This window comes from Lygodium microphyllum, chromosome 16 (genome assembly GCF_053477565.2).
Source record: "Lygodium microphyllum isolate KBCC chromosome 16, Lygodium_microphyllum_v1.1.10, whole genome shotgun sequence".
In the NCBI taxonomy this organism is placed as follows: Eukaryota; Viridiplantae; Streptophyta; class Polypodiopsida; order Schizaeales; family Lygodiaceae; genus Lygodium; species Lygodium microphyllum.
The window spans coordinates 2,863,756-2,887,812 of NC_141150.1; positions in this window are offsets into that span (position 1 = coordinate 2,863,756).

Below are 24,057 nucleotides of genomic sequence, written 5' to 3' on the forward strand. Positions count from 1 at the left end.
CTCACTTATATCCAATACATGCTGACCATCTCACTAAAAATAGTGTAGCAATCCACATCTTAAAGCATCTTTGAATTTGCTATCTAGGCCTCTAACAAAGCATCCAGAACATTTTCTAGCTATAAAGCATCTTATATAGGATTCCCTATTTGCATAGTCTCTAGCTCATGAACTATCTCAAAGAAAATAGCTATGTCATGAAAATCATGTACATCTAGCAGGTCACCAATCTCCCTCCCGATCCTTGCATCAAGTAAAACATGAGTTTCATAAGCCTCTTCATATTCACTAAGAAAATCTACAGATGCAATGGCTTACTCTTCCACTACATAGGCTCTTCCAAGGCATCAATGTTATGACTAGTCAACACATCAATAGTCTACACTACATCTAATAGTACATGAGCCTCATAGGCTTCCTCATAAGCACCCAAATAATCTAGAGATGCATTGTCTCTCCCATGCACTTTAGGCTCATTCCAGACATCATCTACATGGATACTCACAACATCAAAAGCATCTATATAAACATCATCTATGTGGTGACTTAAAGCATCCATAGTAACTGCAGAGACCTCATCAATATGGAAAATCAAAGTGTCATTATCGTAGGTCTCCTTGGTAAGACAAATCACAACCTCTTTACTTTCAACAAAGGCACTCACACTGCATAAGTGCTCACTTTCTCACTACATGCATAAAAAACAACCATAATAGGTTGTTGCTCAACCTTGGTAGCAAGAAGTGAAGCATGGGCAAAAGCTTCTGCTTCCTCTATACATTTATCCTTCTCTAGTTGCATCTACATCCTTAATTCCTCCTCTTTCCACATCTAAAATGTCTCCTCTATCTATCTTCTTGCTTCTTCCTCATTCCACCTCCTTTGTTCTTCCATTGCTATCATTGATACTTACATGCTATAATAAGTATATTGCATACATCCTCGATTTTCTTCCAAAATCCATAAGTGAGATAAGTTACATATCCAAGCTCATAAAAAGCATATGTTTCACATAGAAAGCATATGTTCATCCTTAGATTTTCCCAATTTCATAGAGGAATTATATTAAGATTTAAGGAGCATCAGACATATAACCAATATATGTGCATCTACATCCATACTTGACTCTTCACCTCAACTTTCATGTTGAGCTCACCAAAAAGGTGTCAAGATAATCTGCATGTATGTTGGGAAGACACTGGGTCTCTGGCTGTAGAAGTAAATAAGAATAGTAATGGATGAATAGATGTATATTATGTTAGAGAGATTCTTAAGCGATGCTTAACAATAGTAAGAAATTGTGCAGATTATTCTATGAGAGCATAGATTATGATACAGATTACATAGAGTAGAGACCAACAAGAAATGAAACAACACATGCAAGAGATTATAGGCTCAAAGTATCCCAAAACCAATCCTTGATTAAGAAAACATTTTTACAATGAGTCTCCCCTTCATCGTGTCATGTTTCCCCCTATTATACCCAAAAACTTGCACCAAATACTAGCTTCTATTGTGCTACTCAGGCTGTAAATCTAGTAGTTCTGTTAGCTCTAAAAGGGGGGCAAAATCCCAAGACACCTGGACAGCTGATCAGAATTTGCTGAAATCCCTTCTTCTCCCTCCTCACCATTGAAAGTATTGTTTACTGCCTGAAAAGTATGATTGTCAAGAATCGCGTGGTGGGGGGATTTTCTTGAGCCACTGCGCCAAACACACACTATATACATAAGAGGAAGCTCACTCAAGAACACAAAGAAGAGAGATGGAGGCCAAAACGTTTTCTTGGTGGTTTCTTCTTCTTCTTTCATACACTATATAATATACACAAAGTATAGATAAGATACAACATAAAGGAAAGTGGCCTTCTAAGTCAAATAGTGCATAACTAACTACACTAATTGATTGGTGTTATATCTTTGCTAGCTGTAGGTAGGTGTAACAAACTAAATATAATAAGTGACAAGTCAGTGGCCATGTGAGTATCATAATGACCACCAATGTGCTAAGTTTAGATGTGCAGACTCATCTAGTCAGGCGGTCCATCATCAGTGTCCACATGTGTTGAGCTTGCCATCTCAACACTCCCCCTCAAGCTCAATTCTATCTCTGTAACTCCAAGTAAGCTTCATAACTTTTGAAGCTTCTCTGCACCCAATTCCTTTGTGAAAATGTCAGCTATCTAATCTTATGTACATATACCAAGTCAATCTCTCTTACAAGTACCTTCTCTCTCACAAAGTGGTATTGCACCTCAATGTGTTTTGTCTTAGCATGGAACACTGGATTCCTAGCTAGCTATATGCTGCTCATGTTGTCACAATGAATGACAACTCGACCATCTCCATGCACGTACAAATCACCTAATAACTTTTGCAGCCATATCATCTCACATGCTGCCATAGCAGTACCTCTATACTCAGCCTCTATAATCGATAAAGCAACTATAGATTGCTTTTTGCAACTACTGTACTACCAAGGAAAAATATGAATCCAATTGTAGATCTTCTATCTGACATGCTACCAGCCCAATCTTTATCTATGTATCCAAAGACATGTACGTCCTTACCTGTCTCATAAAAAATTCCATAATGTAAAGTGGACTTCACATACCTCAATATACGTTTAACTACATCCAAATGAGGCTTTCTAGGCATCTGCATAAACTGACTAACAAGGCCAACAACATAGCTCAAGATAGTCATGTAAATCAAACTCCCTACTATCCTTCTGAACATAGTAGGGTCTTCTATCTCATCCCCAATGTCAGTACTCAACTTCACATTTTGCTCCAATGATACTGAAAGAGTTTTACATGTTGTCATACCATACTTGGATAACATATCCAAGCCATAATACCTTTGGGATAGCCATATACCATCATCATAGTTGATCACCTCAATACCAAGAAAGTATCTCAGCTCACCCAAATCTTTCATCTCAAACTTCTTCTTCAAGAAGTCATTAACTTCACCAATCCCATTGTCATTGTCACCTATAATAATCAAGGCATCCACATAGATGACTATGATGACCAAACCTGCATCTCCCTTTCTCACATAAAGTGAGTGATCAGCATCAGAAATACAAAATCCAATATTGACAAGATACTCTCCAATCTTGTCATACCATGCTCTAAGTGCTTGCTTCAATCCATAGAGTGCCTTCTTTAACCTGCGCACATATGTGGGATGCTTTAAATCCTCATAACCTACTGGTTTCTCCATATACACTTCTTCTTGCAATTCACCATGCAAGAAGGTATTCTTCACATCCATTTGCTGCAAACTCCAACATTTGGTTGCTACCAATGTAATCACACACCTAATATTTGCCATCCTAGCAACTGGACTGAATGTCTCTTCATAATCTATGCCATATGTTTAAGAATAGCCTTTTGCAACCAGCCTAGCCTTATACCTGCTAACTAAACCATCTGTCTCCTCATCCATTGATGCATCCCAATGAGCATGACCAACATCATCCTCAAAACAAGTGGGCTCAACATCCTCAACTAGTTTCACCATATAAGCATAATGGTGAGTTGCATAACCTTCAAAACCACATCTTTTAACAGGGTATCTAACCCTGCTAGATCTATGTACCATCAGATCACTCAATGGAGCCTTTACATTACTATGAGCTCTCTGTATACCTGGTGTTCTGACTGCTGAAGGAATACTGAGCTCATCATCCAGAATCTCTAAACCACTGGAATCTCCATCAAATCCCAAATGACTAGTAGATGCATCATTATCATCCATCACTTTCTTCTTTCCTTTGTCCTTCCCTGCAATACTTATGATCCACCTAAAGATGTGGGGCTACTCCTTAGTCTCCCAAACTAAGGGATCGCCGTAGGTATAGTACCAGATGATGTTTCTGGTCCACTAAGACTCTGTGATTCTTGATTTTCTTTTTGTACATAACTATCATGATCATTATCATCATTTAATACATCACCAGCAAATGCATACCAACTGCTCATCTCATCAAAGATAACATCCCTGCTCACTCTGAACTCACCTGTGACAGGGTTATAACAACGATACCCTTTATGCTCTAAAGAGTACCCAATAAAAATACATTTTTCAACCTTTGGATCAAGCTTCTTCTGTAGTTCATCTAGCACATGAACATATGCAACACATCCAAATACCTTCAAGTGCAATACATCGGGCTTCTTGCCAGTAAATCACTCTTCAAGAGTCATCCCATGGACTGTAGTTGTAGGAGTTCTGTTCATAATGTAGACACCAGTATGGATAGTCTTAGACCAATAATGTTTGGGCATATTCTTTTCTGCCACTAATGCCCGTGCAACTTCTGCAATATGCCTATTTTTTCTTTCTGCAATCCCATTTTGTTGTGGATTATACCTGCAAGTAAATTGCCTCTTTATCCCATGAGTCTTCAACAAGTCACTAAACTCATTAGAGAGGTACTCTCCCCCTCCATCTAATCTCAAGCACTTCACTTTTAAGCATGTTTCTATTTCAACAGCTACCTTAAAAGATTTGAAGTGCTCAAATACATCACGCTTTTCCTTCATGAAGTATACCCATAGCTTCCTTGAACAGTCATCAATAAATGTGACAAAGTACTTGCTGCCACCAAGAGATACATTTTGTGTAGGCCCCCAAGCATCAGTATGCACTACATCAAGTATTTTTCTACTCACTTCTCTGTCATGCGAGAAGGGTTGTCTTGCCTGCTTACCAAACTGGCATGCTTCACAGACTTTATGCAATTCTGCAACTCTCTACAACTCTAAAAGAAGGCAACCTTGTAACTAATCCTCTGGACTGCATTAATTTCAACCTTTGTACATTTGCATGTCTAATATGTTTATGTCATATTTCAATATCTGCAACTACTTCTTTTCCTTTAACATACATAGCAACATCCATTGCAAAAATTCTAGCATCTAAAGTGAACATGCGGCCAACTTTGCTTCCTTTGGCTACCAATCTGCACTTATAATTAAAGTCTTCTAAAAAATAACCTTTTGCATTGAATCGAACCTGCAACCCCTGCTCTTTCTACCATTTGGCCAACATACACCAGATTCTTTGCAATTGCTAGCGTATGTAATACATCTGTTAGACTCTTTGTTTGGCCATCATACAAGGACAAGGGAACCTTTCCAATGTGTGAAATTGGGTGGCATGAATCATCACCCATCTACACATAACCTGGATTTTGTAAGTCTTGCATCTCTTCAAACCATTCAACATGACTGGTCATATGATTAGATGTACCTAAATTGGCATACCATACATCATCATGTATCCCCTTTCCTATAACTACATTCATCATATGTTGTATAACAAATAAAACACTCATTTTTGTCTTCATTCTGTCGTGAAGACAATGCATAGTTTCCTTGCTGCAATTTACACTTCGAATATCATCATTCTTTGCATAGCAATGGGTTGCAATATAACCTATTTTTCCATAATAATTGCAAACAATAGCAGAATTTGCAGAACCTCTATTCTACCATCCACCTCTTCCTCTATAGCTCCCCCTATCTCTAAAGTTTCATCGGCCTCTTGAAACCTACATCTCACCAAATTGTTGATTGAACTTGTTTTGCTGGTTATCGCTAGCACGTCCCATACCACGGCCTCTCAAAGAGGATCTACCACGTCCCTTCCTGAACTTGAGTAAAATGCTTGAACCTGTTCACCATTTTTTTCAGATGAGTCACCCTGCATATTGATCTCTTCGATAATTATAAGAGAGATCAACTCATCAAAATTTGGAAATGGCTTCCATACATATACTGAAGTAACAAATGATTTCCATGCCTTCTCATTGTTAAGGCCACTCAAAGTGGATGAAACCAAATTATCATCATCAGATATTGTATCAATCACTGCTAAAGCATCTGGAATGCTCCTCACCTTCAATACATACTCATTGACATACATTTTTCCTTTTTTCAAGGCATTCAACTCTTACTTGAGTTGAATCTTTTGTGCCTTTGTATTTACTGGAATTATGTTCTCAAAAATTGTCCAAGATGCATGTGAGGTTTCTACATTCCTAATATGTCCCAATATTGTATTATCAATGATTGCAGATAACCAATACATCACCTTTTTGTCTTTCGTATTCCATTCATTCCATGCTTTTAATTCATCTGCAGTTGGAGGGATACCCAGCTCTGGCTCATTTTCTTCACCTGAAACAAACTCATAAAGGCCCTTTCCAATGAGGAAGTTCGTCATACAAAACTTCCATGAAGGGTAATTCTTCTTGTCAAGCTTCTCAATAATGGGATTTTCACTATTCTCTACCATTATCACAAACAAGGATACAACACAACAAGCTAGTCTTTTGCAATCTTTCACAACACGTGCACAGCACTACACCAAGCAACCTGTTTCACAGATTGCTCAATATTACATGTAATCTTTTGCAGATAAACCTTATGTTTGCTTCCTGCAAACACCTCAAAAATTACAGATTTGCAATCTATTACCTGTGCATCCACTTTCGGTCAATATAGCCGAAATCATAGTGTATCTTGAAACTAATATCCGCAACCTTGCGGCTCTAAAAAGGGGTCTGAAATGGCCTCAGACGCCCAAAATAACTGCATGAAAGCTCTAAAGGGTTAATTTGCAAAATATACAGTTCTCTGCTCACACACAAAATCTCACAGCAATGTGAGATTTTTGCTCAAACTTGCTTCTGGTGCCTCCACAGGCACTATCCAAGAGAGAGAGTGGAAGAATGAGAGAGCTTCTTACCCGTTGCTTCCTCGCTCAAAACTTGCTTCTTTTCCTTCACTTCAGCCTTCAAAATCAGCCTCTCTCAATGGCGCGGCTCTGGTATCATGTCAAGAATCGCGTGGTGGGGGGATTTGCTTGAGCTACTGCGTCAAACACACACTATATACACAAGAGGAAGCTCACTCAAGAACACAAGAAGAGAGATGGAGGCCAAAACTTTTTCTTCCTGGTTTCTTCTTCTTCTTCCACACACTATACAATATACACAAAGTATAGATAAGATACAACATAAAGGAAAGTGTCATTCTAAGTCAAACAGTGCATAACCGACTACACTAATTGATAGGCGTTATATCTTTACCAGCTGTAGGTAGGTGTAACAAACTAAATATAACAAGTGACAAGTCAATGGCCATGTGAGTATCATAATGACCACCAACGTGCTAAGTGTAGATGTGCAGACTCATCTAGCCAGGCGGTCCATCATCAATATCCACACGTGTTGAGCTTGCCATCTCAACAATGATCGCGCACGATGTGAATTTGGGAGCTTGTTTTTGCATGAGATCTCTATAGCTTCTTAAAAAAGCCACTTGCTTTTTGCATGACACCATATTCTAGAAGTTTTGTATACATTTTGAGGATATTTACAAGAAATAATATCCAAAATATCAAAAATATATTAAAATTATCCAAAAATTCCATAAGTTTAAACTAACCAATATGACAATGACTCTCTAGATTAATAAGAAAGTCAGATGATGATGCACTTTGAGGCTTTTCCACACTTTGTTCACATAGCGGCATGAGCGCAGTAGTAGGTAGTGTGCTTTTCTCACTATTAGTGTAGATGCTAGCCCTGCATGTTTTGATGTAGAGAGTCATGGGGGTGGTCTCCTTGGTGGTTTGTATCTAGATAATATCAAGGATCCTGTCATTGTGCTCAATATTGTTTGCACATATGGGGATGCAGCTACTACTAATATGGAGAAGAAGATGAAGTGACCTGAAAGAACAAGCTTTAAGAGTATGAAAATGCATGCAACAAGGAACATGATTTTGTATTTGACCTATTTGTGTACTGGCTCCAGTAGCAATGTAACTTCTATTGCAATGAAATCAATAATCTATAGTATGATAATATGGGGTACCTGCTAGCATGTTTAAGTGGGGGAGTCATGCTTTCTAGCATGGCTTATATATAGAGAGGTGGTTATTGTGTCAAAGGCAGTGAGAATTATAGCATGATTTGGAAGGAGGCTCACATTTTATTGTAGGCTCCCATGTGTAGTTTTGGGTAGATTTGCATGATAGAGGCAGAGTTTCATGGTGGGCTTGCAGGATTTTTGGGCTAGTTGGTTCCTTGGGAGGATCTTTGGGTAGATCAAAGATAGTAGGAGGTGCATTAACTTGCTTGCTGTCATAGTTTTAGGGCCTTGGTCATTGTGATTAAGAGGAGAAGAGTGTGAATATGAGCTCATAGGGACGTGTTTCATTAAAAAGCATCGATTGTAGTGGAAGGAAAAACTCAAGTAGCCCACTGATATAAAAGGAGAATAGCAAATCAGTTAAGTAGGTTTTTTAAGGAATAAAAATTATACTCAAAGATGTCACTCCTTGACTAGCTCTTGGCTATGGAATTCAGTATTTTTTACAAGAAATACCATATTAGAGACTTTGGGAATCTCTCACATACCACTTTCAAATAAGGAGTAAATATTTGACCAAGTGGCTAAATCTAAACCCCATATTTGAGAGTTGGACTTAGGGGGGAATTGCTTATATAGTATCTAGGGAAAATTTCACCTTTAAGTAAGGGGATAAGATTTGACTATGTATTCAAATTTTAATCATATTAGGAATTTTCCAACTTTATGAAAATTCCCAAATTTCTCAATATATGGTTAAGATCAAACAACTTCCAAGTGAACTATCGGGGTTAAGGTGCTTATGCCTAACTACCCATGAATTCACTACACTGAGAGTACCCACACACCTATACACTATAGCTAGTGAATGCCTATCATTGTCACTTTATTTTTTATTCTTTTAGAGATATTTGAATAAGGAAAGATGTGTCATACATAGTGACCGTTGGAGTTCCTATATATGGTGTCTCGCTCTCTTACTCCATCCGCCATAGCTCTTGCTTTTGCTTGTATACTCCACTTACTCCATTTTCAGCTAGTATTAGAGCCAACCATTTGAGAGTTACAAATGAAAAGCATTTTGTAGCTAGAAATGAAGAGCGTAATGAGAGCTACAAATTTGAGCACTCACAAAGTTGATTCTCTGTAAATTTTTGTTATAAATTTCATAATACATGTTTGATACTTCAGGGATGCTATTTTGGTACGCAGATCATATGACCTTATGCTTTTAAGATTGATTTGAGTTTAAAATAGCTTAGATTTTAATGTAATTTTAGTGTTATAATAACTGAGTAGCAAGTATTTTTCAATAAAAAGCTTATGCCTAAATCTTATCGATACTTTACAGGATACTCAGTGCATGTATTGAGGGCTGAAATGATGAATGGGTTGCCTCTTATCCATCCAACCTCCAATTCTCACCAAGAGAACTAAAGAGGGGAACCACCTAGCCAAAGGGAGGATGGGCTAGGACATCCCTTTTCTCAAAGAGAATCAAAAGAGCCAAGGTACAACTTTACAAGAGAGAATATATATACTAGACACCATATTAGAATATATGAGAGAGAGAGAGATGAGAGGAGAGGGAGACAAGAGGAGAAAAAGAGGTAGAGAAAGCTTGTCATTATGTATTCATGGAATGAGAAGATGAGAAGAGAGGGAGACGAGAGGAGAAGAGGTAGAGGAAGCTTGCCATTATGCTACATAATAAAAGAACTCAGTCATAGCTTATCTCAAAGAGATGGACTAGCATGAGGGTATTCTAGAGTGCTCTCATGTGCTTGTCATTCTCCTTCTTCTTTCTCCATGGGCTCCTTATATAGCCTCCATGAGGAATTAGATTAAGATAATCTTCTTGATTAACATAATCCTAGATAATGTATGGCATCTTTGAAAATATGGAGAATAGTGGATGGGACAAGTCCCCACCTTGGTCATCATGCCAGAAGCCAAGGGTGGTGGTAGACAAAATAGAGAAAGGGAGCTAGATTACAAGAGGTGGGTATCCAAAGCACATTATTATAATATATTTACAAGAAGGATAGAATTGAAAGTTAGTTGGTGAAAGAGAGAAGAAAATTGCATGTAGCTAGTAGTCTACACCTTTGTAACTTCAAATCGGTGAAGAATCTGAAAAATGTTTCTTATGCAACTTTGTAGACCAAGTCGAAACCGATCGAACAACGTGGGAATTTTATTGAAATTTGCTTTCCCTTGGGAGTTATTGAGATTATAAAAAATGGCTTCCAAAAGCTGCTTTGACTTTAGTTCCTTACATATATATAAATACATATAAGCATGTGACAGAAGGGGTCCATGCTTGTAAGATTTTGTATAAGATCCAAATGACACCATGATGTGGATATTGACTTGTGTACTAGGGTGAGGTGTTCTCTAATGATGGTGATAGATTCCAAATCTTAGTGATGTAAGCGAAATCCATGTGTAGTTGGAGGCTAGTCCTTTGAAAAATCTATGCACTCACTCAACTCCTAGGTGTAATCCATTTCCATCTTCACTAAGATAGCCATCCCTTTTACCCTTTACATTGACATCCCTCCTAAGAACTTGTGCCCCCCATTTGTTAAGTTATCATAATTAAGAAGCAATGTATATATCATACCTAGTGCTTGAAGAGTAAACCCAAAGTGATATGGTAAGGCTCTTGATAGGTGTTTTGGCCAAATTTTGTGGTAAAAATCCGGTTTGTAAGAAACCTGGATCATTAGCCCTCCCCTTAGGCTAGAGGCATTCATGTCTCTTGCTTGGTAATGAGGGTCCAATAGAGCAGGGAGGACTGCATCCCCTCATTGGTGGCTCTTCATCAAATGACTGCTCCAAAGTGTCCCTATCTCTTTAAAAATAAGGCTTGAGTCACCATCCATTTATCCTTGTCTTGTGAACTCTCCCATCCATGTCACCTAGCTTATAACTGCCATTTGGATATCTCCTTATGACCATGAATGGACCTTCCCAGTTGAACACAAGTTTAGCATCCTTTCTGTTATCAAAGCAGTTATCATAACATAGCACAAGTGATCCTTCCCTTATGTGTTTACTAGCCAGCTTTTTATTAAATGTCTTCCTCCTCTCTTCAGCTTGCATGGAATAGTGTTGGAGTGTTGCTTCTCTGTCTAACTCCAGTCTCTCTAGATCCAAGATCCTTTCCTCTAACTTCTTATCTTGATTCTTCTCTCAACCACCGGCTACTAAAACACGTAAGCTAGTCAGATCCACCTCTATAGGAAGCAAAACCTCTTGGCCATACATGAGGTGAAATGGAGTATAGCCAAGTGAGGTCCTGAATGAAGTCCTATAGGCCCAAAAAGTTGCAGTCAATTTTTTATCCAAGTGCTTGGGGTGCATGTATACATGCTTAGTAATTATCTTACAAATCAACCCATTCACTTTTTCAACCAAACCATTACATTGTGGGTAGTAGGGAGAAGTAGAATGCCTGCGCTTGACTTTTAGCCTTTCCATTAACTTCCCTACTAGATTGGCCCTAAAACCAGGACCCCGATTAGAGATAATTTCCAAAGGTGTGCCAAACCTGCAACAAATGTTTTCAAACGCAAATTTTCCTACTTCTTGGGCTGTGATCCTACTAGTTGCTGAAGCCTCTGCCCACCTCGTCATGTGGTCCACACCCATTAATATATATTTCTTGCCAGACTTAGTTCATGGGAGTGGACCTATTACATCAATCCCCCATTTCTCAAATGGGCCATATGTAGTCATGGCATTTTGTTCCTTATGCACTAGCTTCCTTGGTCCTCCGGCCTTTTGGCAATCATCACAAGTGCGGCACCAATGTCCTACATCTCAATGCAGACTAGGCCACACAAAACCGGCTTGGAGAATCTTTCTGCTGCTTATTTCTTGAGTAAAATGTTTGCCAAAAACCCCCTCATGGAAGGTCTTAATTACATCTATAATCTCCTTTGCTATTAGTACCCTTCTAAGCACTGCATCCTTTTCTTTGCAATATAACACATCATTTATCAAGTGGTATTTAGTGGCCTTAGTAGCTAGCCATCTTTTCTCACTCTTACTCATATGTGTAGGTGCCTCACCATGATCAAGAAAATAAAGCACATGTTGTAGTTGAAACTTAACCTCAAGCAAGGAAAGCTTTACTACAATGATGCCCACCATTACCTCTTTCAAATTTTTAGTTGCTAGAGCATCTGCGTCGCCATTTGTGCACCTTGGCACAAAATAGATTTGGGCTTTTTGTAGCTTCCTCATGAGAGTTTTAGCTTCTCTCATTTTCACTACTAAGTTATCATTTTTACAAGCCCAGATTCTTTTCATTTGCTTAACAATTAGCATAGCATCCCCAAAAACATTAAGTCGAATGACACCATGTGAGAGACACCACCTCAAACCTAAAATTAACGCTTGATATTCTGCCTCATTGTTAGAATGGACATCCTCCAAGCTGATACCTTCTCCATAAAGTTCGACACCTTCGGGACTAAACACCACTATTCGTGTTGCCGCTCTATAATACGCTTGTAGGTCCCATTGATGTAGAGGGCATGGGCATTCTCCACTTGTGGAGAGTCCTCAAGAGGAGTGTCTCCTCTTTTACCTTTCCCTTCTCTTTTTCCTTCTTTTGATGGCATCTATGGGCCAAAGAATTAGCTAGGTAGGCCCGAGTAGAGTCCTCCACCTTGAAGGTGTAGTCAAAATCTTGGAGTTGTATGATCCACTTAGCGATTCTAGCTAAAACATCCATGTGTTGTAAAGCATAGGGAAAATGCTCTTCTATCGTGATCACTGTGAACGGCCTAGGGACAAGATAAGGACGAAACTTTCTTACAGCAAACATTAGAGAAAAAACCATCACCTCCACCATATTGTACCCTCGTTCTAATGCTGTCATTACTCTGCTAGAAAAGTAAACCAGCCTCATCATGCTAGTTTTAGCATCCTTTTGTATTAATGCTGCCCCTAGAGCATCTTCCCCCAAAACTTAGGTTGACAAAAAACTCTTGATCCTAGCAAGGCTGTAAAATTATAGGAAGGGTGTTGAGAGTCTTCTTCACCTCGTGAAAGCACCTTTTGCTTTCGTCACTCCATAGGAGCTCCTCAGAGTGGGTCAATTGTTGCAGTGGAAATACTAATTGGGAGAGGAGATGAATGAACCGCCCCATATATCGCACCTTTTGAATGAAAGAGGTTAGTTGTTTCACAGAAGATGGTGATCGCACCGCCAATAGAGCCTTAACTTTGTTTGGATCCGCTTCAATGCCCCTCTCACTTACGACATGCCCTAACAAAGTTGCACTTCTTTCACCAATACGACACTTCTCATGGTTTAACTACCCCCCCATTTGTGCAAGGCGGTTGAAACCTTCATCCACCTTTCCTAGATGTAGAGCCTTAGAGATATAAATACAAAAATCATCAATAAAGACCCCGATGGACTTCCCAAAATATGGCTGTAAGACATAATTCATGAATCGTATGAAGGTAGCTGGGGAATTTGTTAATCCAAATGGCATTACTTTGTAAGCAAAACACCCCCAAGGCATGATGAAGGTGGTATTTTGTTAATCCTTCTCAGCTATTCGAATATGGAAATAACCTGAATACCCATCACAAACAGTATATCTCTCATGCTCGGCTATCTCGTTAAGTATTTCATCCTGAAAGGGAAGAGGAAAGTGATCTCTCTTTGTTGCAACATTTAGTGGCTTGTAGTCCACAAAAATCTGCCATTTTCCATTCTTCTTGGGTGTCACCACTATAGGTGAAACCCACTTTGTGTCCCCTATTGGATATATGAAGCTTGCCTTCAAAAGTTGCTGCACCTCAATGAGTAGAGTGTTTTGTTGAGCTACTCCCAACTGTCGTAGTCGTTGCACCACTATCCTGGCTCCCTCTTTTAGATTAATGTGATGTTGTACTACTATCACACATGTGATGTGTTCATAATCAGAAATAAAAAGTGTATAGTGTTTTATCACTGCTTCCATGTAGGGTGCCTTCTCCTCAATTGATAGATCCTTAGCCAACATTTTTTCTAACCCATCCCCATCATTTCTAGAGAGATTTCTTCCTCCTCATTAGAAGACTCTCCCTCTGTCGTAGATGACCAATCCTCCCTGGAACTCCATTCATCAGCGGTGGTCTCTAACACAAGATCCTCCTGTCATCCCTCCTTCGTGTTGTAGATAGTGCTCTTCCGATTTTTCTGCATCCCCTTCTTTGGCCTTAGCTCTAAAGCCCATGTCTCCCAATCTTGTCTATCTTTCATTCCCATTAGCCATGGTCACCCGAGAATGAGTGGATAATCGTCCCCCTTCATTGGCATCACATTCATATCAAGCTCTAATTGCACTTCACACACCTTTACCTTGACTTTCTTTATAAATCCCAAACAATTTACTACTATAGTGTTAGCCATTTTGGCCCCAAATTCAATAGTTTCATTTACCTCTAGTCCCAAATGATGCATCAACTTTTATGTCAGGACACAAATCTCTGCACCTCCATCCACATATGTGTTTGATACTCTTTTGCCATTGATTTTGGCTTCCATTAGAGGCACAATATCTTTTGTCTTTCTAGCCTGGATTGCATTCACATGTCTATTCTTCATGGATCTAATGCTTACCATCTTTGACCGTTGTTGCTGCATTGTTGGAGATAGATGTAGTAATTGTGGCCATGAAATTTTTGGCCCTTGATCCCTCACATTAGCAAGTAAATCATAAGCTTTAGTATCTTTACCCAAGGAAAAATCATCTGGCTCAATGTTTCTGCGTGCGTGAGCCCTTCTCTTTTTACTGCTGCATGTCTTTGCAGCGTTTGAAGACTCTGCCTCCTCTTCCATATTTTCAACCTCCTCTAGTGGTGTAGGCTCCATTCTCTCAATTCTACGGGCTTTCTTCCGACATTGTGATTCTTTAGCGACTGGACAGGCAAGGATGGCACCTCTACAAGTGGTCGAGGATGTTGGAGAACTTGAACTAGTGGTGGAGACCTTGGATTTGGTGGAACGAGCCTCTCCCTAGGTGGTGTCACTTGTTGTCCCCTCCTTGGTTGGAACCCATTTCCTAGAAAACACCTGGGATGAGGGCAAACGTACATACCATGGCTAGTCTCCCCACAATTATAGCAAACATACTCTCTTTCTTGTCTCCTTGGACCTTGATTGCCTTTATTTGTGAGGGGAGGGGGCGTACTCCTTGCACCAAATTCAATGAAAGGCTTTCGAGTTGATTAGTAATACATTGTAAGAGCTCTTGTTGTGGCATCTTTGGTTTGGGTGGGGCCTTTTCTATTTCTCTAGCCCTTGGCATGGTTAGTGAAACCTGCATGGGCTCAAGTGCCCCCTTTAACTAGGCTTGATACTTCAATTTTCTATCTTTTTCCTTGGCATAAGTGACTAATTCTTCATAAGATATGGAAAACTTTCCTTTGACCTTCTCCCTTAGTAGAGGATGGAGTCCGACTAGAAAATAATCTTTCTTAAGGCAATCAGGTACTCTTTCTCCCTCGGCTAAGAAGGCTATCCATTTATCCCACAATTTTATAAACATGCCTTCATATGCTTGGTACTCCCGTGGTAAGATTTGGCAAAGATCTAAAAGCTGTCTCCAAATATCTTCAAGTGGCTCTGTATCTTGGTACTTGTGCAAGAATGCGGTCTTGAGATCCTCCCAGTTACCCCTTGTAGCCTCCGAGAGAGCTTGATACCACACTCGAGCATCATCCTTTAGAACTAAAGATAAGGCACACACTTTGGTTGCTTCATCGTCCTGACCTGTGACTAGGAAGGCCATTTCTAAGTCATCCAGAAAGTCTAGACATTTCTCCCCTTTCTTGCCCAAAAAAGCTTGGAAAAGCCATGATAGGAAGATGTTGATCTAGCTCAATACAAAATAAAGATAAACACGCCTAGATCCAAGTTATATCTTATTAAGGGTAGAATAAATGGATTCATAGATGCATTAATCTCAGCAAGACGAAGAGGGCCCAATAAGCCCCTTATGATATTTTGAAACCTGAGCTTTGTGCTAACTATTATGTGCACGGTTTGCCTAGCAAGAGGACGGATAGGTCTATATAAATCCCTATGGTTCATAAGATGCAGTTAGAGTAGAATGAATATGTGTACATTAAAGGAGATGCTATTATCCAAAATAGAGAGTATTATGGGATTAGGGGACAACAAGATGTCTCTCAACCTCTCAGCTCCAAAATAGGAGACCAACCTTTGCTGAAAATGTATCTTTCTACCAATGTCTCATCCACAAGAATGTTTTGAACCGATTGAAAGTTGTAAAAAGTAGGAGTAGTCATTTATGCATTAACTACAACTTTCCACTACAAACTTTCATAAAGTGTATTGTTGAAGCTCTAGCCTCTTAGATCCCACCATTCGAGAGATGCGAAGGATTTGCTCACCACTGATTAGTAGAGCTTTAGTGTGACCATTATCAGCCTTGTAAAGTTCATAGGCTTCGATAGCTACATTCTCAATTACTTTGAGTCTTCTTGCTAGTAGTAGTTGAAGCGCATCACCATATGTAGCCTCTCGCCAATAGCGCACACTATTGATGTATAACTCCCCCTCCAAAAATTTTTTAATCCCCGAATTTGAAAGCGCCTTCACCACTTGAAAATGATACTCCTTAGGGAGTGTCTTTACACTAGATACCAAGCACTCAACACAATGCCTTGACCTAGAGACTTGATGAGAGCAAGATTTCGCCTGAAGAAAAGAAGGGTGTGTGTAATTAGCTTGCTTAACCCACATATGTGCCATTTGCCAATCAAGATTCTTCTTTTCTTGAGCTTCTTTTGGAGACCATAGTGGTACTCTTGAGCAATGAATCCCTTGAATAGGGTTTGGTGAAGATTCCTCCTTAGTGATTCCTTGACAAACACTCATTGAAGAAGAGGATAACTCAGATGTTTCTTTTTTCATAGAAATTGTAGAGCTTAGCTTGATAACTCCTCAGCAGGGACACCAAGAATGAGGGCTAAAATGATGAATGGGTTGCCTCTTACCCATCCAATCTCTATTCCTCACTAAGAGAACTAAAGAGCGGCACCACACCTAGCCAAAGGGAGGATGGGCTAGGGTATCCCTTTTCGCAAAGAGAATCAAAAGAACCAAGGTACAACTTCACAAGAGAGAATATATGTACTAGACACTATATTAGAATATATATGAGAGAGAGAGAGATGAGAGGAGAGGGAGACAAGAGGAGGAGAAGAGGTAGAGGAAGCTTTCTGTTATGTATTCATGGAATGAGAAGATGAGAAGAGAGGGAGACAAGAGGAGAAGAGGTAGAGAAAGCTTGTCATTATGCTACATAATTAAAGAACTCACTCACAGCTTACCTCAAAGAGATGGACTAGCATGAGGGTATTCTAGAGTGCTCTCATGTGCTTATCATTCTCCTTCTTCCTTCTCCATGGGCTCCTTATATAGCCTCAATGAGGAATTAGATTAAGCTAATATTCTTGATTAACATAATCCTAGATGATGTATGGCATCTTTGAAAATATGGAGAATAGTGGATGGGACAAGTCCCCACCTTCATCATCATGCAAGAAGCCAAGGGTGGTGGTAGACAAAATAGAGAAAGGGAGCTAGATTACAAGATGTGGATGTCCAAAACACATTATTATAATATATTTATAAAAAGGATAGAATGAAAAGTTAGTGTAGTGAAAGAGAGAAGAAAATTGCATGTAGCCAATAGTCTGTGCCTTCGTAACTTCAAATCGGTGAGAATCTGAAAAATGTTTCTTATGCAACTTTGTAGAGCAAGTCGAAACCGATCGAACAACGTGGGAATTTTCTTGAAATTCTTTTTCTCCTGGGAGTTATTGAGATGATAAAAAACAACTTTCAAAAGCTGCTTTGACTTTAGTTCCTTACATATATATAAATACATATAAGCATGTGACAGAAGGGGTCCATGCCTGTAAGCTTTTGTGTAAGATCCAAATGACACCATGATGTGGATATTGACTTGTGTACAAGGGTGAGGTGTCCTGTAATGATGGTGATAGATTCCAAATCTTAGTGATGCAGGTGGAACCCATGTGTAGTTGGAGGCTAGTCCTTTGAAAAATCTATGCACTCACTCAACTCCTAGCTGTAATCCATTTCCATCTTCACTAAGATAACCATCCTTTTTACCCTTTACATTCACATTCCTCCTAAGAACTTGCTCCCCCCATTTGCTAGAGTTATCATAATCAAGAAGTAATGTAGCATACCTAGTGCTTGAAGAGTAAACCCAAAGTGATATGGTAAGGCTCTTGATAGGGGTTTTGGCCAAGTTTTGTGGTAGAAATCTAGTTTGTAAAAAACCCGGATCAGTACCACTACTTGGGTTGTTATGTATACTTCTCAATATGCTATGAAATGATTTTGAGCTGAGATTTGGGCTCCCTTACATTGATCTTGGCTATAGTGTCATGCTGCTATATGCACACCATGTGAAAAACTATAGAGTGTGACTCTCTTATTGATCTAGAGAGCCAATGCTATTTTAAACATTAGTGCCAGTGTTCATAGTGTGGATGTTCAAAAATATTTGTTTTTTGGACAAAGTTTAGCCAATTTTTGATATTTTAGATATTATCTCTTGTAAAAATCAAAGAATTGTAGAAAACTTCTAGAATGGGATGATATGTAAAAGAAAGTAGGTATCTCTCAACCATTTTAAGAGGATTTTATGTAAAAAGAAGGATTGGTGAAATCACACGATGCACGATCACTATTTTCAGGCAATGAACAACACTCCGAAGTGAGAGATGAATAAGGAATGATTTGGCAGAAGTCTGGTCAGGTGTCTTGGTATTTTACCCCTCTTTCAGATCCAATGGAAGCATCAAATTCGCAGTTTGAGAAACATAGAGGAATGTATTTTTTAATGCACGTTGTTATCTATAAGAGATTTGTCTTCTCATAATGTAGAAATAAACTGGCAGGCTTCAACTATGTGAGTATTCTTCTACATCTTCTCTTTCTTTCAACCCCTTCTCTTCCATCTACTCCTCTCCTTGAATCTCCCTTCACCCTGTGATCTCTTATCCCTGCGGTATACTTTCGACCCCAAACGCTCCAATAGTGGTGAACCTAATATGAAAGTCGATAGTAGAGGTGTGTAAAGATGGAGGATTCTACTAGTTCAAGTGGTGGTGATGCTTTACAACAGATGATTGCTTTGTTGCAATAACAACAATAATAGTTGTTGTTACAATAGCAAATGCAAACTCAGCAAGAAGCATAAAGAATTGATTCCTTAGCATGAATGCATTGTAGGTAGTGGAACAAGATTTGAAGCAATTTAAAGGTCAAAATGTTTTGGCCTTCATCCAGTTGTATGAAGAAAAGATGTTGTTTCATGGGGTACCATGATATGCATGGAGTCGGTATTTCTCCCATCTGGCCATGCATGCATTGGATGATCATATTGATGAGTTATATAGAAGAGATATTGATTGGGCAGCAGCATTTAAGAAAGCTTTAAGAGAAGAGTTTTTCTTGGAAGATCCAGGATTGGTAACTAAAAAGACATTTAGAGATTGAATTGAAAGGCCCAATAAAGGGTTGGATGCTACAGCTTTTCTCTGTGAATTTGAAAGTCGGTATGTGCAGTTGGATGCTAATGAGAAATAATCATTGGAGAGTCAAAAAATTGATTTTTTTTTTAAGGCTACAGATTCTGTCTTGCAAGAGAAGCTGACTAATCGTTTAGAAGATGCCTCTTTTAAAACACGGCTGAAATTAGATTGGGCTAATGTAACTTAAGTAGTGCATTTGTTGGTGAAGAGAGAGCATATGAAATTAAGATGGGGTACAGGCACCACACTTGCCAGTGCTCAGAAGGGGATTGAAATTGCAGCCAAGGTCCTTGTAGCTATGGCAGAACAACCGATTATACCTGTTGGACTGGCTCTTAAAGATGATGCTGTGGATGAATTAATAAAATGTATACATGATTTGAGGCTGAATTTGATAGAAATCTATGCAAAGGTCAAAAATTTGGATGTTAAGGTAGAAGAGAAGACTCGGGCAACAACTTAAAGACCATATAGAGAAGGATACAAGAGGAGATGCATTTGGTGTGATAGTTTAGAGCATGAGAAATGAGATTGTACAACCTACCACGAAGTAGAAGCAAAAAGGTTAGTATTTTGGAAAGATGAAAAAATACATGCAACAAAAAATGGTCTTCCAATAGAGCCAAATTTTGGAAATGATAGCATGTAGAAGACTTTGGAAGATATGGATGTAAGGACAACATTTGTTGCCATAGATGCAGCCACATATGGATTGAGAATTGAAAGGATTGATGAATCTCATAAAGGAGGCATGGCCGAAAAAAAATCTTGCATTTGGATGCAAGCATTAGATTGCATGAAAAAATGTAAAACAACAAAGTCTGAATTGGTTGATGCAAGTCAGAGTATACAAGGAAGAACAGGATGGACTGCACCAGTGGATTCATTTTTAGCCTATGCTTATTTGGCTGAGGTTCATAATCAAGAAGCTCTTGTGGAAGAAAAGAAAAGAAGAGATGAGGACACTACTCGTTCTTCCTCTTTAGGCCCATCTAAAGGCATAACACGAAGTAAAATGTAGCAGTAGAAAGACGATAAAAAAGTCATACTTGAGTATGTTATGGAGGATGCATCTTAAGAGAAGAAACAAGAAGGAAAGAAAAGGGGCAAGCAGCCTAGTTAGAGGTTACAATCAGATCTTGAGTTTGCCAAAAACCTTTGTAATGTGTCCGCTTGTCCACTTGTGGGACACGTCTTAGCAGCCCATCGGGAGGAGAGTCTAGAAAGCACCACCTGGCACTTGCATTAGGGCAAAAAACGCTTCAAAAATGGCACTTGTAAGAAAGTGATTAAGTTGCTAATTAGTTGAGGTTTAGGAAGAATAAAACCTCTAAATTTGGTTGTCTAGATGTGATTAATGAGAGAATATTTGGTTCATTGAAGAGGTCGGCCATTAATTGCCCTTATCTTTTAATCCAGGTCAGGGGTCACCTTTTCGGCCATTTTTGTCTTAGAACTCGAGAGATTTTGTATTTTCAAGATTTTTGTATGAAATTTGCATTTGTTTGCTCCCGCGTTTTCTTGCTACACACTATTCTCTTTTGCCATTCTTTTTGTTGCACTTACTTCCTATCACTGTGAGATTCTTGCTCGGTTCCTTTGTTAGAATGTCTAGCAATACCTCTTCAAATAACACAGGCACAAGCACACGTAAATACAAGCTAACTGTTCAGCTAGATCCGATTTACATATCTTGGAGAAGTATACATTATCGAGTATTGATAGATGAGATCGAAGCCAACAGGTTGCGAACACAAGGAATGAAGCATATAGATTTGTGGGTGGACGGAAATATTTATCCCAGGGATCCTTCTTTATGTAAACCACCTCCTTTTTTCAATAACTATGACTATATAAGATATGTTGGAGAAGGTTACAATGGGATGCTTGGCTACTGTATGAGGTTATACTCTGCATCTTATACATATATAGCTCAAATGCACGAAATGAAAAAAGCACTAGAAACTACACAAACAAATATTTTAGAGTTGACAAGTCAGATTGATGTTTTGAAAAATGTTAACAAGTCATTGCAGGATAAGCTAACACGCTTGAGAGAAACTCCAGTAGGATTTAGAGAGAGGAAGAGACCATTAAAAAATATAATCAACTTGTGTGAGAGAGCAAAGAAAAGGAGACTAAATCTTACAAAGAAATATGTCTCTAACATATTAGGCATCAATATTCGAGAGAATGAGGAAAGAATCGAACTTTTGAAGGAAACCATGAATAAGAAAGATATTTTGAGGATTCTTAAGTCACTCGAAAATGTGGATTTGAGAGGTCCAACTCTCAAAGAGTTAGTGAAGGACTTAAAAGGCACGGTGAAAGCAAATGAAATTGTAGAGACATGTGATACTGTGGGTATAAGTCGAAAATGTTATCGTGTTATCTCTGGATTATGGTTTAAAAATCTTAAACGCAATAGGGTAACTATATTTGGATTGCCCCGAGCCCTTGCAGTTTCGACTGCAAGAATTGCCATGAATTGCAAGATTCCACATGTTTTTGGAGATTACATTCACATCGAAAGGTCTATGTCCTATGAAAAACAAAAAAAATGTAAATTTTTTATTACAATGCGTTTAACAATATATGGGTTGATCTAAAAAAGGTGCAAATTGCAATGGTTCACATCTATAAAATCACAGTAGAAGAAAGTTATGGCGTTCTAAAGTTTGCCTTGAAGTTGGATGAAGCACAGATTCAAAAGGGACAGAAGATGGAAAGAACTAGCATTTGCCTCATGAACATGGCATTGGATCATAGCAATGGTGAGGGCCAAGTTCCATTGCATAAGATCCAATCGCAGATGGAGATTTGGTGGATTGGTGCAGCCGAGGTGTACTAATTGAAAATCATCAAACGTTGGAATGGTTGTTCAACCATATAGGTATTCCAAATATCATTAAGTCTCAAAGTGAAGGCGAAATGTTGGTAGTTGATGGGGTTGGTAATTTTAATGTGGAATGGCATATGAGTACTGATTTAAAAACTATCAAATGTATGCTTGGAATATGTAATGGTGCAAATGCAAAATATCCTTGTATTTATTGCATGGAAAGTATTGGATCCAAAGATTGGAGTAGTTTGCAACCAGTAAGAAGAGCCCCAAATAGAGACTCTATAGATTTGAGTAAATTTAAAAACATAGAAGACATCTGGGATCCCATTCTTTCAATCTCTCTTAAGAATGTTCATATTTGTACTTTGCATGCAGAGATTAGAATAATTGATAAGCTTCTCAGGTTGCATCTTGACTACGCATATTCCATTAAGCCATTATCTTTATCAGATGAGTGTATTGATAAATGCGAGGCATTACTATCGAAAATGGGATTTCATGGGGGCCAAGTTCACTTGAGAAAGGATCTAATACTTTCAGGAAAAACAAGGGATATCTTGGTCGATGTCTTTATGGGAGGCTCAAAAGTTAGACGATTCTTAGGAAACCATTCAGGAAAGCAGGTGAATGCGGCTTGGGAGTGTTGGAGAGAGCTATGTGAGATCACAACAAATGTTGCAAGCACGCCGAGGCTTGCGTTTCTTAGAATGGAGGTTTGGATACACCTTGATGTTTTTCTGAAACTCCTCAGGCAACATAAGACAACATATACATATGCGGAAGAGTTCAAAAGATGAATCACAAATCTTGTTCAGGTGATAAAAGAGGCATGGGGAGAAAAAGATATCACTTTTTATATGGTAAAGTAGCAATTATTTAATATGGGTTTATTTTGACAGGTTTTTCAATTTGTATAAAATTAGTGTTACTTTGTATTGCAGCATATTCTTCATATTCATGGGCCTTACTTTGTGGAGGAGCATGGCCCCTTAGAACTTATAGTAACCAAGGCATGGAAAAATCCCACTATCAAGCACGCACAAGTTATTTTCGAAGCACAAGGCATGGGGGAGGAGTTACAAAAAGCAATGCCTTGGAGGAGCTATTCAATTGATTTTTTCGACGACAACTTCAAAGAATGCAAATAAAAGACGGCAATGACACATGAGCAGTCGCACTTTTATATATAAGAAAGAATATATACAAAGCTAGCTTTCCAAAACTCTCACATTCTCTTCCTCCTCAGGAATCTTTCCTCTATAACGTAAATTTTTTTTTCTCTTGTAGCCAGCTATAGATTTTACATCAGTTCGGTTTGCAGCCAAGGCATAGGATGTGAACGCCAAAAAGTATCCTGCTCTAGAAGCAGAGTAACCTGGACCATAGCAAAAAATCCTAATTGCTACAATCTTTTCCAAAAACATTACTTTGTGGGCATTATATTGTAATCTTGAGAAACCTAGAAGCCTTGTAAGAGCTTTAATACAAAGTATGGGCCATGCTACATCCTCTGAGAAACTACTATGAAGTACTAAAAAGGAATCAGGGTCAATCCTAGCCAAGTAGTGGTCGAGTGCAATGTCTTTCAATGTACTACCACCAGCTCTCGATCCTTTGCCATGTCCCAAGAATTTATCTGAATCAGCAATCTCCAATTGCAAATAAAACCCATACTGAATGAGCGTGAAATACAAACCTACCAATGTGTAAA